This window comes from Cygnus olor, chromosome 3 (assembly GCF_009769625.2).
Source record: "Cygnus olor isolate bCygOlo1 chromosome 3, bCygOlo1.pri.v2, whole genome shotgun sequence".
In the NCBI taxonomy this organism is placed as follows: domain Eukaryota; kingdom Metazoa; phylum Chordata; class Aves; order Anseriformes; family Anatidae; genus Cygnus; species Cygnus olor.
This window is the reverse complement of record NC_049171.1, coordinates 96303384-96320414: the sequence shown is the minus strand read 5'-3', so window position 1 is coordinate 96320414 and position 17031 is coordinate 96303384. Positions and strand designations below refer to the sequence as shown.

At 44.1% G+C, this 17031-nt stretch overlaps 1 long non-coding RNA gene across 2 annotated transcripts in view; it reads left to right on the top strand.

Annotated features, from left to right (window-relative positions):
• LOC121066793 overlaps window positions 1-15686 on the top strand; it is a 104728-nt gene extending 89042 nt beyond the window's left edge. For both annotated transcript variants that reach the window (XR_005817953.1, XR_005817954.1), the window contains 2 exons: window positions 10089-10243; window positions 10480-15686. This is a non-coding gene — a long non-coding RNA (uncharacterized LOC121066793). The remainder of the gene's footprint in view (window positions 1-10088; window positions 10244-10479) is intronic.
• Window positions 15687-17031: the final 1345 nt, after the last annotated feature.

Sequence of the window (17031 nt, the reverse complement as noted above, 5' to 3'; positions counted from 1 at the left end):
CAGCAAAGATCAGTGGTTTGAAACAATAATGTGCCACCATGGTAAGAGAAAGGCAGAAGGGGAGTAACAAGTAAATCAAGCGTTACTGTACAAATAAGACTAAGCCTATTACTTGCCACACAGGTTGTGGGGAAACTCCTAATTAAGTGCAATGGAAATAAATGTGTATCCTCCCTATCTTTCTCACTGCTTTGCTTAGCTGAAATATATTGGGAACCAAAACACTCAGAGCAAGTAAAACACAAGAAAAGGATAAAAAAGTAGAAGAATCCCTGAAGGTATAGAAATCATTTGCTGTCATCAGAACTGCTACAACATCTAGCAAGAGTTTGCTAGAGCCTTTGGATGATAATATGAGCAAAACAAGCAGCTTCTCTCTACAGCATTAGGAACCATATTTGCCTGGTACATTAGTGCAAGGAAGTCTTCTCAGACATCGAAGAGACTTTTGTCTTTGTTCTGTCCAGAAATACCACAGTGCTTTAAATGGGACATGGATGGGCCCCCTGATATCAGTTTCCTTGACAAGGTGGCAGCTATACTTGCAGGTGGCCCTGCAAGGTGGTTCAGCTATGTCATGCTTTTACAGAGACTTCTTTGAGGGGCTCAGCTCAATGCAAGTCTTCTCTGTCCTGACACTTGCTGAAGGCTTTAGGGCAGCTGCAGGCTTGCTCCATGGGTCTGGGAGCTGGCCAGAGGTTATTCTACCTGTATCTTTATCCTGTATGAAAAGGAATGGTTAAAATTTAAGTATAGTCCTAAGTGACGCATCTCACGTGCCGGGGCCCTCTGCATACTCAATGTAGATGACTACATTGTCAGATTCTGGAAGGCTGCCTCCAGAGTTCAAATAAAAAAACTAAGCCTGACTCTGGGTATTCATTTGCTTAGTATTAATTGAGACAGAAACATGCCATCTACTGAATTACCACTTTCAGACCTGAATTTTTGTTGGCAATTGGACTTCCAGATATTAATTTGATCAAATTCTACTGAATTGATGACAAAAGTCTGACAAATCCAGTCTGGGGTAGTATGGCTGAAGGTTGCTGACTGACTAATTTATAAATTAGCAAAGGGCCTGCTCATTCAATAAATGCAGCTTTAACTTTTTTCTTATAACCCAACAGAGTCAGCAAATGTCTGATGTTTTATTTGCTATCAATATTAATTGGCAGAAAAGTTAGCCCCTTGCCGCAGTGTTGCCTGAGACAAGTTGTGCATGGCTGCTGGGGGCTGAGCAGCTGTGAGGGCCTGATGCGAGGCCTGGCGGCCATCCGGGCAGGGCTGGGAGCACATGCGAGTTGATCTGCTCCAGCAGAACACACAGATTGCTTCCCAGCCACGTATATAACTCAGGTTTTAATCGTTTTGGCAGTTCCTTTGCGCTTTAGACCCCCAAAAGACTGAAATGATCCAGCCAGCTTATTCCAAAGGAAAATGTCTGCATTTCAGTAATGCAGGCCTCTCACATGAGCTATTGTCTTGCAAAGGCAGGCAGCTTAGCATTTCATCTTTCTGACTAAAGCAGCTTTTAACAAGCTCTTTCTTGGCAAAAGGTTTTGGAATTAACGATGGCTGAAACACACCATGTGTCTCAGCAGCATACTTTGCATGAACTGGCACCCCGCTTGGCAGGAGATGCAAAGAAATGCTGGGCCAGGGTTGACGTGGACCTTTGCAGTGCCTCTGTGAAGGGGCCGTTGGGGGGAGGACTGCAACTTTACTGCTCGTGCTGCCTTTCCTCCACAGGCAGGGCATGGTTTATGGGAGAAGTTGGAGCTCAGCACCCACCCTCAGGCCTGAGGCACCCTCCTGCGCATGGCCAGCACGAGCCACCCAGCCCTGCATGCCCCTTGTTCCCCCATATATGACCCCAGTTAGGATCAGGCATATATCCATCCCTAGTCACGTTGGGCCATCTGTTTTAAGGGTTTGTTGCTCTTTTTCATAGTGCATGGTGTCTCACTCTGGGAGTAGGGCCCCTGGCCCACCATTGATACTTTCCTCACACCTAGCAGGTTTGCATTCTTCCGGCAACATTGGAGAGCTTAGGTCTTTTATCACTCCTTTCATCAGATGTTGGGGAAGAAAAGTCTTGTTATAAGCATGAACCAGACCCGGTATGCATACTAATGGTAAAATCTGTCCATAAATCAACTCAGTGAGGTACCACAGCATCTAAATAATTTAATTCTGCTAACTTTGAGTCATGAATAGTTACAAGAGGCTGCTTGGTTTCCAACGAAGTGCAAAGAGAAAATACAGAGTACTATTGCAAGGCTAAGTCCTATATACCTGTTTCTGAAAATCACATCTGGACCAGCCTCAGCCGAGACACTTACTGGGCACTTCGGGCCTGTCTGCACCATTTTTTGGCATCCTGGCAGTCCCTTCAAAAACATACCTGTTTGCATATTTATACTATTTAGACCGATGTGGTTTGCTGCCTTTGCCAGTGTCTGCTATATCACCAGCTTACCAGTAGCTTAGCTAGGGGAAGTTTTTGTTTTATAGCAACAGAAACCTTCGGTTAACCTGGCAGCACCACCTCTGGCCACTATTTGCTGGTATTGGTTCTATGGTCTGGTTCCTTGTGTGGCTACACCATCACTTGTGCTGGTTGGAGGCAGATGGTTTAGCAATAGTGAGATTGGGTGGCCAGGGCAGGAGAAAGCAATGTTGCTTCTGTGGTTGGGCTCGCTTACAGTGAGGCTGTGATGAAGAACCCATGCAACTCAGTGGGACTTTTTCCATTGACATCAACAGATTTTGGGAGCAGGTCTTTACACAGGATCAATGGGGAAAAAACTAATTTACTTGTGGTGTCTTACAGCCCATTGCATTAATCCTGTATATGTATCTCTCTACCTATAAATTGCATCCCAGTAGTGGTTTCCTTCCCTCGTTTAAGTAAATTTAACTGCCCCGCTTCTGAATTCCCCATCAGAGGAATCCGCATCAGCTGGCCCTATTTGTTGAAAAGTCAGCAGGAATGTTTCAGCTGGTGTGGGATATTAATGTAGGAAGCCAATGCTGGGTTGGTTCTCCTTGTTCTTGTTACTGGCTATAGAGTTTCACAGCCTGGGATATTAGTAAATATTTATGTTTAATTACTTTCACTTAAGAAAAACAACCACAGCCAAGAAAACTACAGAGCAATTTAATGGGTTTTAACTTGCCACACTAAACCACCTTCTTAAACATAATGAATTATATGAAGTCATCCGGTTTCAGACTCTCTTAAAGAGGTAATTTAATTCAAATAAGGTTGCATATTACTAGCTTCAGTGTCTGAAAACATTTATAGAGCCAGTAACTGTTCCATTGCCCTGGGTTATTCTGCAGCCCGAAAGACAATAACAAGCTAAGCTTAGAAAAGTGTGCTGCGGTTTGGTATAACTGATAGATGAAATTGCTAGGTTCGTTGCCTCAGGCAAGAAATGCTGGATGAGTGTGTCGGAGTCTTCTTTTATGTAAGACAGTCTGGGTTAAAACAAAAACAGGAAAGTAAATAAGGCATTAGCTGCTCAGCAGCATTGTTTTTGAATCTTTTCCACACAAAAACAGCTTATAAAATAACTGTGGGCTTCTTTCCTCTGGGTCCTAGCTAAAATGCTGCCTTTCTTACACATATGTGGTGATTAGGTTCAGGAACATGTCCTGCAGTTCATTGTAGTGTTACAAAATAGAGACACTTCTGTTTTCCAGCACCACTGTGGAACTTATATTCAGGGAGAAAATAAGAGGGAAAATAGGTTAGCTGTACCACTCTTTTTCCCCTGACAGGTAACTAATAGAAGGAAGTACAGAAAAATACCTCTACTATTCTATCCAGAGATCTGCAAGTGCTGAACTACATGTAGGATTAGGAACACTCATCAGGATATTTTTTTTTTCCCAAGAGACAAACAGTTATCATTTGTTTGAGTTTGGCAGTTAAGCGCCAGAAGATTTTGCCATACAGGCTGTAAAACTTTGTGAGGCTTTCAGTGTCCTTTAAATTGTCCTTTAAAGTAATTGCATACTCTAGAGCTCCTTATGGGGCTTAAGGGCTTTATTTGCCTAGGACAATTGCACACCTTGTGAAAAAACAAAAAAGCTGTAATCCGTATCCCGAGCCAACTTTCCAGATGTTGTTTGCTGAACTTGCTAAGGCTGCTAGATGTTGATTGCTAAGGATGTAGTCTGCTTGTATGTCTATCGACATGTTAGACAGAAGATGCACAGGGAGAGCCTATGTATTCTTTATGTTTCTGGGGAGATTGATACACAACTCATATTTTGCAACTTTGCTCATCTATTATTAGCACATATAATGAGTGCAAACTGAGGAAAGATTGCTGCTCTAGAAATTGCTGCAAGTGGAATAAACAGTCTACAGATGAACTATGTATATGAAGTATGCAGTCACACTTTAACTGTTCACTATGACTAGTTGTAACAAAAATACTTTGACAACTTTGGAATAGGCCTGTAAGCAAAGGGAGCATTCAGTGGAACTAGCTTTGACTTCCGAGTTTATGGGATCTCAGTGAAACTACGGTTTAAGGTTATTTGACACTGTTTTCCAGTCACTTTGTAGTTCAGATGCTTTTTCCTAATGATTAAAGTCTTACCTGAGAACACAGTCATGCCACTTTAGCCTTGAAGGAATTCCATGCATTTCAAGTAGACTGATTAAAGAGCGATCAGTAAAAAGGTTATAATATCAGCTTTTGGATTGTTTAAAATGCTTGAAGATAGCTTTGCAGAATGAAAAGGGGTTTCTTTTAATTAACAGGCTTGTAGGATAGGGACTGTCTCCTTCCAGGAGTCACACAGCATCTGGCTGAATGGAAGCATAAGCTTGTAGCCTCTGCTAACTACATGAGTACATTAATTAGGTCTGATTGCAAGCTCTCTAATTCCATTTACATCCAACTAGCTCTTACCACTAATTAATTACATGGTTTAAAGTTTTACTCTCATAATGCACAAGTCACCCCTAGGAGAACATTTCTGAAAATGCTTGATGAACATGTGATCTCTTCTTCTTTAAAAGAAGATATGTATAAAGTTGCTTAAGTGTTCTTACAGAAGACTTCTGGTAGAATTAAAGGGGAATGTAGAGCAATGGAAAGACATCCTTCATTAGAAAGGATTACATCTAAACCTTTCAAGAAGACTGATGTTTTTCTTTTAGTTCAAGCTTGTGTCAGTTGAATGTAGCTTAGAGATTGTTTCTGGCCAGGATCTATTAAAAAAGCCTGAGATCACTAAGGCAATTAAGCATGTTGAGCAGAAAAATTTCATTGTTCTCTGTTACATTTTTACTATGTCTAAAAAACAGTATTCACTTCTACAGGTACTTAGACTTCTTCTAGGAGAACTAATTTCATTTAAGCTCATGGTCAGTAATAAGTCTGGAAATGAAACCATTAATTTTAATTCAGTAAATGCATGTGTGCATTAAATTTTATTGCTTTGTCTGAATTTAAAAGGGCAAAAGTAGGGCAACGTCAGGCCAGTGCAAAGTTGCAGGTGCCTGTACTTTACTGCTCACCAAGAACAGCTCGGTGTCACCGAAATAAATTTCAGTGCTGCATGTCACCAAAACAGAACAGAAGGGTTTCAGGAAGATTTGGATAAAGCTTTTGGACTATAGCATTTTTTTGTGCAGGATCCTCTCATCTAAAGACACGGCATCTGCAAAGTGCACATCAGACTTCTGACAGTGCATGACCATTGCAATCAGTAATGACACAGATTTCATGAGTCCTGAAACTTGCTGCCCAGGCTTGATAAATGTAAAGATCTATTGAGCAATATATAAATGTATTAAAGCATAATAAGAGTGAACCAAAGCCAAGAATATCTCCATTTTTTCAAAGGCTTTCAAACATTTTATATGGCATAAGATCATATGCAGAGTTAAGGCATCACATTTCAAGTTAAAGTCAGACATTTAGCTGTAACTTTGGATGTATGGGTTGGAATCAAACACATTTTCACATTACTTGAGTTTAGGCTTTCTTTGTGTTTTTATGTTCCTGTTAAAAAGAAAGGAAATCCCCGATACCAAGACAAGTAATCTGTGTTCTGAGCCAATAAATCATCAGGGAATTTGAAGCAGGTAGATTGTAAGAGGCCCATTTAGGATTATGAAAAGCAATGGGTGACTTTAAGAGGATCTTAATGAGAGTTGCAGGTGCTCAGCTCTTAGGACAAGGTCATTTCCCATGTGTTGGCACAACGACAAAGATGGAAGTTGGAATGGTTCTTCTAATTCACAAACCAGTAATATATACTGCTTAACTGGAAATGACTGAAAAGATACCTGTGGAATGCATGCAGTGCCCAAACACATCCTAAACACTGCAGCCAAGCCTCAGCATTATTAAAATAATAGATGCAAATAAGAACCTGCTAGCCATTAAACAACAGTTCCTTTCCAACCCTTATCTTTGGGTTACATGTTTAATAGATGTCCTGTGGCTTTGGTACCATCCCAATTGCAGAAACACACAAACAAAACCAACAGTACCAATGCATGCCATGTGTACTTCATTTGAACAAGAATTCCCCAGGTGGAAACTAAGGAGAATGGAAAGACTGAGATGTCTCTCAGCCTTCTAGGAAAGTACAACTTTGACAACATCTCCAGCTGTGGGCCAGGCCTAAGACAGCCCTCTAAAATCACCTAAGATTCCTTGTTTGTCTCTTCGTCTCTCTTTGTAGTTACAGCAATATAATTCAATACAAATTCCCTTGAATAAATGTACAAACAAGATCAAGTATTTTACATTTCAAATGGATCATCATTAAGGTTTCAAGCTGTCAATAGGACCAGTACAGGAAAATGTTATTATTAGACCTGAAAGTCTTCAAGGGAACGTGTGAGAAGAATGGCTAATATCAGGGGACCGGTAATCTGTTCCTAGCTGGCTTTTAATTCTGCTTAGGAAACATGAATGGTTTTGAGTGTTGAATGAAGAAGCAAGCTATGGAACCCACACCATGCATTTAAACTACAGCTGGCTGGAATATTATATGCCTGAAGGCAACATTTTAAGTTCAAAGGTAAACATTTTTTTTTTGAAAGAAAATTAGTTGTACAGCATATTTGATTTAGGATACCTCTGCGTAGTCCAACTTTTAATTGAAATGTATTAAAATAATAACCTTACTTTCCCTGACAGCATGCATTTTCCTAGAAAGCCGAATGCTTACTAGTAAACACCAGTCCTCTGGAGTCCTCTGGACCAGGTCTAGAAGACAGAGGTCAGAACTCCTATAAGTTAATATTTTTCAAGGCACTCTAAAGACTTCCTATTACCTACCCAATGTAAATTGTTTACAGCCTGTTCTGAAGAGGAACTCCCCTGCAGTACTTTGGCCATGCCTGTAAACTGATAAAAAACCTCTCCCTGGAAACCTCCCCTGCTGAACCTCTCCATAATATTTTATTGTCTTCGATCCTGTGTGTATGCACAGGGATCTTTGCTGGTGAAAATGCAGGCAATAAATAATGCTCAGCAAGAGAGGTCTATGCACTGAACCACATTAGGAGTGACTGTGGCATTTTGTAGTTGTTCTTACTGGTGGATTTAAAGGGTAAAGGGACCTTCCAATGCTGCTCCAAATGGCAGCACACACTGACCTGCAAAGCTGTCACATAGAATTTGCATGTGATTTCAGACATTTTAGAATGACCTGGTCAGATTTTATTTCTTATAATTCTGGACCTTTTTTTTTTTTTTTTCTCTCTTAAAGTAAGCTTTTTTAAAGTGAGGAAACCTATGCTATACAATGAGGTATTGAGAACCATGTGTTCTGTGGTACAGAAAGATATGTTATGATTCTTATCTTCATGAGACTGTGAAAAAATAGTTCTTTGTCCTCAAACTCATTAAAAAGTTATTTAATAAAGAACTTGAAACCATTATCAATATTTACAAAAGAAATGCTTGAGAGCTGAGTTATGTGTTTTGAAATTCACAGAAGGCTCAGTGCATTGAAGCAACAATATACGTGATAGGAAGTATAGCTGACATTTTCCAAATATAAAAACCAGATGATGGAAGGTTTAATTTCTGTGAATTGGAGCAGTAGCTGAGAGCCTACTAATCTCTCAGGAATATTTTCAGCCCATTGGGGTGCTCAGAGAATACAAAATGCTCAGCGTTTCTGGAAAAACAGTTGAGATCAACATGACTGTGCTAGATTCAAATGTGGCTCCAGACTTTGACCTACATTTGAGGACTAAAATGTTTTTTAAGTTCTTTTTCCCTAATAACAGTATTAAAAAATAAATAAAAAAAAATCTCAGGACAGATAGAAACAAATTATCAAGGAATATTTTATGAAAAAAAGATGAAGTGTTTTGTTAAACAAGTAGACAGCTTTTCTACTTGCAAAACAACACTGACTTTATTGGCTGGTAGTTATTATGATTTAGAGAAAGACTGCCATAAAAAGCACCCTGCAAAGTTTGCATTTGACTGAGGATACACCCACAAGGCATCTGCAAAATGCTCTGACAAAAACACCTCCATAGAGGGATGTAGTCATTAAGCCCTCTCTCTAAGCACTAGTTCCCCAAATTCAACTGTTTAATGGTCTTTAGAGTCTGAAAATTCCTCAGAAATCCTTTTGAACCTTAACCCAGGGGTGCCTAAACCCTGTGGCACATCAGCATTTGTCAGCCAAACGTGTGCAGACCCATGCAGGTGGGAGCACCCGGCATTGCTGCCTCGCTCTGTCATCCCTCTGCCTCTCTGTGTCGTGGAGAGGGCCTTGCTCTGCAGCCGTCCTCAGGGCTCAGCCGGCCTCACACGTCGTGTTGCCCCTGGGTCCATGAGTCAGTGCACTTAGTTTCCCAAAGCCGACATCAGCAAACTGTCTTTCAAATCCACCTTTTGTGTTCTTAGACGTGGACGTGCCACAGCTGCTGAAAATGCATGTGCTGCGTGTCTCTGTGTCTTCTCTTCTGCTCAACGTTTTGTTGGACCAGGGACCGATTCCAAATTCTCTTATGCAGCAGCTGATAAAAAACACTGCAGTACAGAATAATTTCTGTAATAAGTTTTAATATAGGGCCCAATCTGAGTAGCCATGATGGGGGGAATCCCATGTGTGAGTAGTTACTCTCCTGCAGAGCACTGCAGCAAGAGGACATGGACGAGGGACAGACCCTGGTCAGGCAGCAGAGGGATTTAGGTATGTGGGTCTCCTGCATTGCAGGTGACATGATAAAGTCACAGTCCAGAGCCTTGATTTCTGATTTTTCACAGGAGCCACCTGCTCAGGGGTGTCTCAGGGTCTGAATCCCAAGTGCAGAGACATCTCTTTTTAACCATGAACAGGGCACCTAACTCTATATTGCTCTCTGTTCTCGCTGATGACCTTAAGCAGCTCTTTTCTCAGCCTAGTGGTTGTCCTGAGCCCATTCGGTAGGCAATTCTTGTTCCTAGGATACCCAGCCTCCTCTTGTGCATGACATGAAGATGCAAACCCTGCAAGTGATAGTACATTGTGTGGTTGGCTGTTGCAATGCCAAAGGGCCTCTTGTACAGCCCCAAGAACCTCATTCTAGTCTTGTTCAGATCAATATCACTCAAAAATATGAGACCAGCACTGAAGCATATTCCAGAAATATTAAGCACTGTGTTAAGTCAGTAAGAACAACTACAGCCTAGGGCAGGAGCCCTGTACAAGCACAGTGATGCTGTAGTGCACATGTAATCAGTGTTACTGCGTGAGTATTTATGTCTGAAAAGTCTCATCCAGTTGCACACAGAAATGTCCAATTAGCAAAAATAGTTATGAGAGATGTGCAGCCACATGATGTGTGAAAATCCTGACCTGTTTTTGTGTGCAAATCCTGAAATGTTTTTAAGTACTCTGCCTTTAGCAGGCAGTTGGTTTTTACACTTTTTGTAGAGTTGATGCTGTGTTTTTTTTCCTATCATGAGTATCCTTCATTGCTCTTACTGTCAGGGTTATACATTTCCTACATTATAGCAACAGTTGGTTTAAAAATATTCAGACTGAAAACTGAAAGAAAAATTCCCATATTTAATTGTTAATGTGTAATTACGTTCCAGGGACTTTAAATCCATACTTTGGGAGGCCTGAAAATCACCTCACTGGAGTGAAGATATGGCAACAGGTCACCAAACGGGTGCAGCCAGCAGCATCACTGCAGGAGGGGGGAGCCTGACCACCAAGCACATCAGTTTCCACAGCAGTTTCTGACTTGGTGAGGCATTCTATCAATATCCTAAGGCTGATTTTTAAGCAGCAGTTGGTTGAGTTGTAATCCGTACATCTGGAAACAGCTTGTGTATCACAGAGAATATGTGCAGAGGAGGCTGCTCCTATATTTGTGTCCCATGTGTTTGCTTTTATTTGATTTTGTATTTGGGTGGGAAACGAAAAGAGGAAATTCTCTGACATTTTCACATGCTTTTTTTTTTTTTTTTTTTTTTTTTTTAGTGACTCTGAGAAACAATTCAAACGTCTTGTTTATTCAAATGAGAGGCTGTGAAATGACCTGACATCCTTCCTGGGTGCAGTTTTGGGTATTCTCATAGAAAGTACCACATAATGACACTCAAATCTCTGACAAAATCTACTGTGATTGTCCTTCCAGCATCCTTGGGGGTTGGGGGTTGGTTGATACCAAAGGCAAAGGAAGAAATTACAGATTCAGGTCTTCTTTTTTTTTTTTTTTGCCATGTTTTTGCAAACTGGTAGATGGCAAGAAATCATTTTCTCTGCACAAAATACTCTGCTCCTAATCCTTTCTATTGCTCTGTGTTGCTGAAACAACCGAGAGTCAGACAACCTCCTTCTGTACCTCTTCAGTCTGGCCCTTGCATTTTTGTCCCGATTTTAATCCAAAACACTTTAGGCCCTCTAAAAAACTACTACTGCTGCAAAGGATTTTATGGCCTGGCAAAATATCAGCATTGGTATCTTCTAAAACCACATATAAAAACTCACAGATCCTAAAGCTCTTAAAGACGATGGAAACAGAGTAATTAAAATCAAAACACTGGTGGTGATTAATTACGCCTGGATTAACAAAATGCCAGCTTTTGATAATTGTCCTGGGGGTCAGGAGGAAATGAATCAGTACTGCCCTGCTGGAAGTGGCTCAGGCCACCGTGGTCCTCAAAGCCCAGAGAATGCGGCTGGGGTTGAAAATGGTTCCTATTTTCTCAGCTGGCAGGAGGAAGGAGCAGCAGCGGTGGCTGGTGGTGCCCCTGATGGATGGCTGTGGCGAACTGTGGGACGGGCATGGCAGGGGAACCCCGCACCTCCAGGCAGGCTGCAATGGAGGAGCTGGGCGAGAAAGGGTTTCAAAGCCTGTGTGAAGGGGAGGTATCAGCTGGGCCAGCCAGGAGCAGCTGGGTCAGCAACAAAAGCAGAGCCGAGGCAGCAGTTCCTCCCACTGCACCGGGGCAGCGAGGCAGGCAGAGGGCAGCCACTTCCAGGGAAACACCAGGGCTCTGCCTCGGTGTTTTGAGGTCAAATACTTGTTTTCTTACTTTAAGGCTGCAGCATACCTAGAACAATGAGTTGCCCCAGACTCTGGACTATTTGGATTCCTCCAAACAAGTTCTCAAAGCTTCTCTTTGGATCTTACTTATGGAGAAAATTGATGGTGCAAATGGTAAAATACACCAATTTTAAACCAGCAATCCCAAAATATTCAGTGACCTTCATGCTTGCATTACTGCTCGTGTAGCACCGTACTTATCACACTGTGGCCTGAACATCTTGTTTCCCATAATAACTCAACACAGTGATATGTGGTCAGAGAGAAATATGACCCAGGACTGGCAGCAACTACAACACACAACCCTGGCACATAGCTCCTTTCCTACCTCATCCTTGGCAGCATCACTGGTCACACATGCTGGGTTGTTAGCCCCAGGGCTGCTGAAGCAGTTCCTTCACTTCTGAGCAGGTCCTCAGCTGATGCCAGTTCATAAAGCTCCATAAATGAAGCCTACTCACAACTGGAGCCAATTCCCCTGCATTGAACTAGGGGGTTATTGTTAATTAGGCTGAATGGATATTATGTGTATGTTTTTATTATTATTTATTATTTTAGATTATGAAAAAAAAAAAGTAAAAGTAAGAAACCCAAGAGTGCACTCAAGCCATGTAGAGCTTGGATTGCACAAAGCAAGGCTGTGGGAATCACTGGCAGGGACAAGAACTGAGAGGAAGGGGCCCTGGGTTGCCTCCTCGGTGCTGCAGGGTCATAGACAAGGCTCTTCTCACGGGCACATGGACTTTCCGCTTCTCCCCTGGGGTGCGATGCCTTCTAGTTCCCTTTGGGAGCAGAGCCCCTGGTGAGCTGCGTTTACGCCCCACCAACTACAGTGGGGTCCTGATGATGGGGTGTGGGGCGGTTCTAATGTAATGTAAATCATCAGCTGAAAGAGGGGATTTAAAAACAATTTATTTTGTGGCTGGTACTTCAAAACACTTTACAAGTCATATCAAGAGGATTTTTAAAAATCTTTCTTTATGAGTTGCTTTCTTTTCCAGAATAGTATCCTTGGAAATGACCCACTGGTTAAAAACAAAACAATAATAAAGCCCTGTGAAGAACAGCAGTTTGAGTTTCCATGAATGTCATTGCCTTCAAAAGCCATCAGAGCCTGCGCTGTGTCTGGGCAGCACTGCAGAGAAGACAGAGCAGTTGGAAGAGAGGACTGGCAGCAATGAGGATACACAAAGATACCATCAAATGTTGTCCAGACTGCTGGTAAGTACATCTGTCTGTACACCAGACTCAAAACAAACAGCTTGCAGTGAGACTTCAGGCCTTTGCTAGGCTGGGACGCTGCAGTTTGCAGCAACGAGGGGGTAGCACAGCACAGCCACACCGCAAGAGCGAAACCAGTGGGAAGAAAAAGCCACATAGTAAACAACCCACCGGAAAGCCCAGGGGCTCTAAGTTCAGACAGCTGCCTGTGCGTTTACCCTGCGTAGCTCTAGAGGATGGGTCTGCACACAGATAGCTGCACCCCAGCTGTGCTGCTGGGTTTCGTTTTGCTTGCTGCCAGGCAGCATCCAGGAGCTGATGTCTGTAGACCTAGCGGACTTGAAGCTTGTTGCCGTGCCACTCTCATCGGACCAAACACGTAATTCTTAAAATGCCAGTGAGAAGTGACGTAGAGCCATTGACATGTCCTCAGGGAAGAATCAGCCATGGGAACTCATGCGATCTTTCTTAAACAGTTGCTGGAGAAGCTCACAGGGACGTTATTCACAGACTGGTAGAGGGGCTTGCCATACAGAAGCTCAGGTGTTCCTCTGGTGTTACAAACTATGGGAGCTGGGCAGCCACTGAGAGGAGTGAAAAAGCAGACTTGGAGACTTGCAAACACCTGCCTGTCCCCAGCTTACCTACCCTCACCCTTGTACGGATGGGGGATGGTGCCAGCGTACTGCGAGGAATGGTAGTGCTGTTGTAAGTTTTGAAGGTACTTTCCAAGCTGCCTTCATACTTCTGCACATGGTCCTGTGATTTTATTAAATTCTTCTGATGTTGCTCCTGACCTAAGCTAACTGCTTTTCTATTGACATCAACTTTTGCCACTCCACTGTTCACCCCCAGGTTATTAATGCAGCATTAAACAATATTGTTCTGAGTCCTGATCTCTGGGGCACCTCATTATTAATCTCTTTCCCTACTAGAATTGGCCATTTATTCCATACCCATTTATAACCAGATTTTTATCCATGACAGGACTTTACCTCTCACTTTGTGGTTACCAAGTTTCCTTAACAGTTTCTTGTATGGGTGTTTATCAAAAGGCTTTTGAATATCCAAATAAATTATATCCTCTGGTTGTCCTGTACCTGCTATTTTATTAACTCTTAGAAGTGTAAAAGGTCTGACTGGGAAGATTTATTCTTAAGGCAGCTATGTTACTTCTTTCCTTTGCTTGAGACTTGATATTTCCCCGCAGATTGTAAAATATTTAGAACAGCAAGCAGCTCTCTGAGTCCTGTGGCTTGAAACAGCACCGAGTATGTTGTCAATGTTTAATTAAAAATAAAAGTGCATGTCATATACCAGTGACTTTCTAAACTACTTCCTTGTAATGAAGTTAAGCTAATAATGTAAAATTTCCATGAGCTCGCTCTGTCTGTGTAAATATTTACAGGGCCTTTATTGCTGCAGTACCAGATTTCCACATGCATTAATAGAGTTATCCTCGTAACACCTCTCTGATACAGGGCAGCTTTAATCCTGACTGACTGGTGAAGAATCAGGGCACACTGACATCTGGCACATAAAAACCAAGCTGCTGTACTTTGAGAATACAGGATAAGAGATAAAACACCTTTACCCACTTACAGATGCTGTATTCACACAAAAAATAAAAATAAAAAATGCAAGAATCATCACCATTGATAAATGCAATCAAAAAAGGCACAGTGCCCCAGCATCTCTCCCCAAGCTCTCTAAAGCCAGAGCTCATTTTTCCCTTTGGAAAAACTGTAGAGCACTGTAGGTAGAGTCCAAGCTTTTCCTTTTCTCAGACTGTCTGTACTTGCAGGTTTTTGCTGGCTCTGCTAGTGACCATTTATTTTGGACTCACACCACACATTCAATGTTTCATTATGCATTTTTGTTCCAGCCAGAACTAATACAATTGGCTGCATCTCAGCTTGCTTCAAATATACAAGGGAGTGGGTTTCCTGAGAGGAAAGGAAGAAACAGCATTTAAAAAGAGAGAGAGAGAGAGGGGGGGAGATCTTGCTTAAAGTAAAGAGCATTATAAAGATTTTGCCATGTAAGAACACTTACTAAAGACTACAAAAGGCCTGCAAAGGCCTGCCTCTGGCCCTGTATCCCTGAGGAATGAGAGGCTTTCCACCCTGAGCTGAAGGCTGACAAGACTCTGGCAGAGCAGGGAATGACGGAGCGTTTGGACATGGAAGGGCCCTCACTGAATAGGCATGAGGACATGGACTTGTGTTTTTGAGGGACTTCGGGCCTCATGGCTGAGGCTGGGCTTTCCAAAAAAAGCTCCACTTCCACATAAACAGCCAGAACAGGTGGCCAGGAATTCAAAAGGTTATGAAGTCCTTTCAAAAAACAAAATTAACTCCAAAGTGTTGAAGGGGAGCAGTGTGACTATGTAGCACTTCAGGAAGAACAAACTTCCCCAGCAGAAGCTCTGACAGATCCCAGCTCCCACAAACATGTTTCCAGTTGTGTTTTTTAACTGAGATTCCGAAGCTACCCATGCTTGAAAATATGGCACTCCTATTTTTTGGGCCTGGAGTCAACATCTGTCGGAGTTTAAGAAGCGTTTGGACTGTGCGCTTAGTCACATGGTCTGAATTTTTGGGTTGACCTGTGTGGTGCCAGGAGTTGGACTCGATGATCCTTGTGGGTCCCTTCCAGCTCAGGATATTCTATGATTCTATGATCTCTCGAGATGAACAGTGAGACCTGCTTGCAAATACCAGCTTGGGAGCCTGAAAACAAAGATGGCTGGGCTTCGCCTGGCCAAGTTCATGGCCTCCATCAGCCAGCCAGGCTGGGAGCCCAGGGGGACAGGAGCACAGGCACTAAAGGTGACCCCCTGCAGGGTTTCGATGCAGGCTCTTGACCATCCTGAAGCACAAGATTGGCCTCCGGGAGGGCTCTGGCTGCTGCAGCAGCAGAATGATTTCCTCTGGGAGCAGTCAATATATTGCCACGACCTTAATCTTATTTAGCGTGGTAGCATGGTTTTAATTTCTCTGCGTTTGATCCCTTGGCTTTAGGAATATCGATAGAAATAGGGGCTGTGAGGATCAAATCAAGCACAGCCTGTTGCACACTGAACAAAAAAGCCCCTTCGTCCCCACTCCCTCCGCAGTGTCTCAGCTTTCCCAACCCCGCTGCCCAGATAAGAGGCTCGCATGTGCGCCCCAGTGGTGCCGAGCCCCGAAACGCTTTTGGGGCAGCATCCTGCGAAAGCCTGGGGGCAGGAGCAGGGGGCACCCGCTCCCACACCTCCTGCCCGCCCTGCTCCGAGCAGCCGGCTGGTGCCGGGCCCACAGGGGCTGTTTGCCGAGCTCTTTTCGGGCGGCGCGTTTTAACCGGGCCGTGCCGAGCCGTGCCGCCCTAATCAGCGGCAGGCCCGGGCGCGGGGTAATTAGAACCATGGAAGCGGCTTTTTTCTGTCTTTTGAAATCCGGCTCCCGACATCAAAGCGCTCGGCGCAAGTCGTCCTCCAGAGGTCGGCTCCCATATCTAAATGAGCGATGTATTTCATGGTATCTGTCGGGAGCGATATAATGAAGAAAACCGGCTTTGAGATGAGGCATGATGTGGAAAACAGGTGGCCCGCTTTAATGTGTGCCGGGGGCAGCTGTTTTGCAGTCGGCTTTTGCTGCCGTAACCCGCGCAAGCACGGCCGGCCGGCGGCGGGCGCGCAGCCTCCGCGTCGCCAGGCGCTGCCGGGAGAGGCCGAGGGCAGGGGAAGGCTCCTTAAAAACCTCCTCAGGGAGCCGACAAACCCTCTCCTTCCGTCCCGCGGGCACAGCAGGACGGGGGGGCTCACCCCCAAACCACCCGGGGGTGCAGGAGGACGGCCGAGCCTCCCCTCTCCCCAAGCTGGCCTCGACGGGGAGGACGGCGATGGCCGGCTGGATGCTATCGTCCGGTGGCCTCGGGGTGCCCGGGGGAGCCCGGTGGCCTCAGGGGTGCTCGGTGGCCCCGGGGGAGCCCGGTGGCCCCTCCGGAGAGGCCGGGCGGCCTCCGCACCGTGGAGGTGCGCCGCACGTCCGAGGCCACGGCGAGGCAACCCGAGCCTCCCGCCGCCTGCGGGCGTGTTGGGGGGGTCCCGATCAACACCGGGAGGGCTGCAGGTGGCCCAGCTTCTCTGCAAGCGCGTTTCACGGCGTTACGAACCCGCTTACTCGGCAAAAAAAAAAATAATAAAATCCACCCGTCCCCCTCTGTACCCGTGAAATCCCACTGACCGCAGGGCTGCGGAAAGCTGCGAAGAAGCCGCCCCG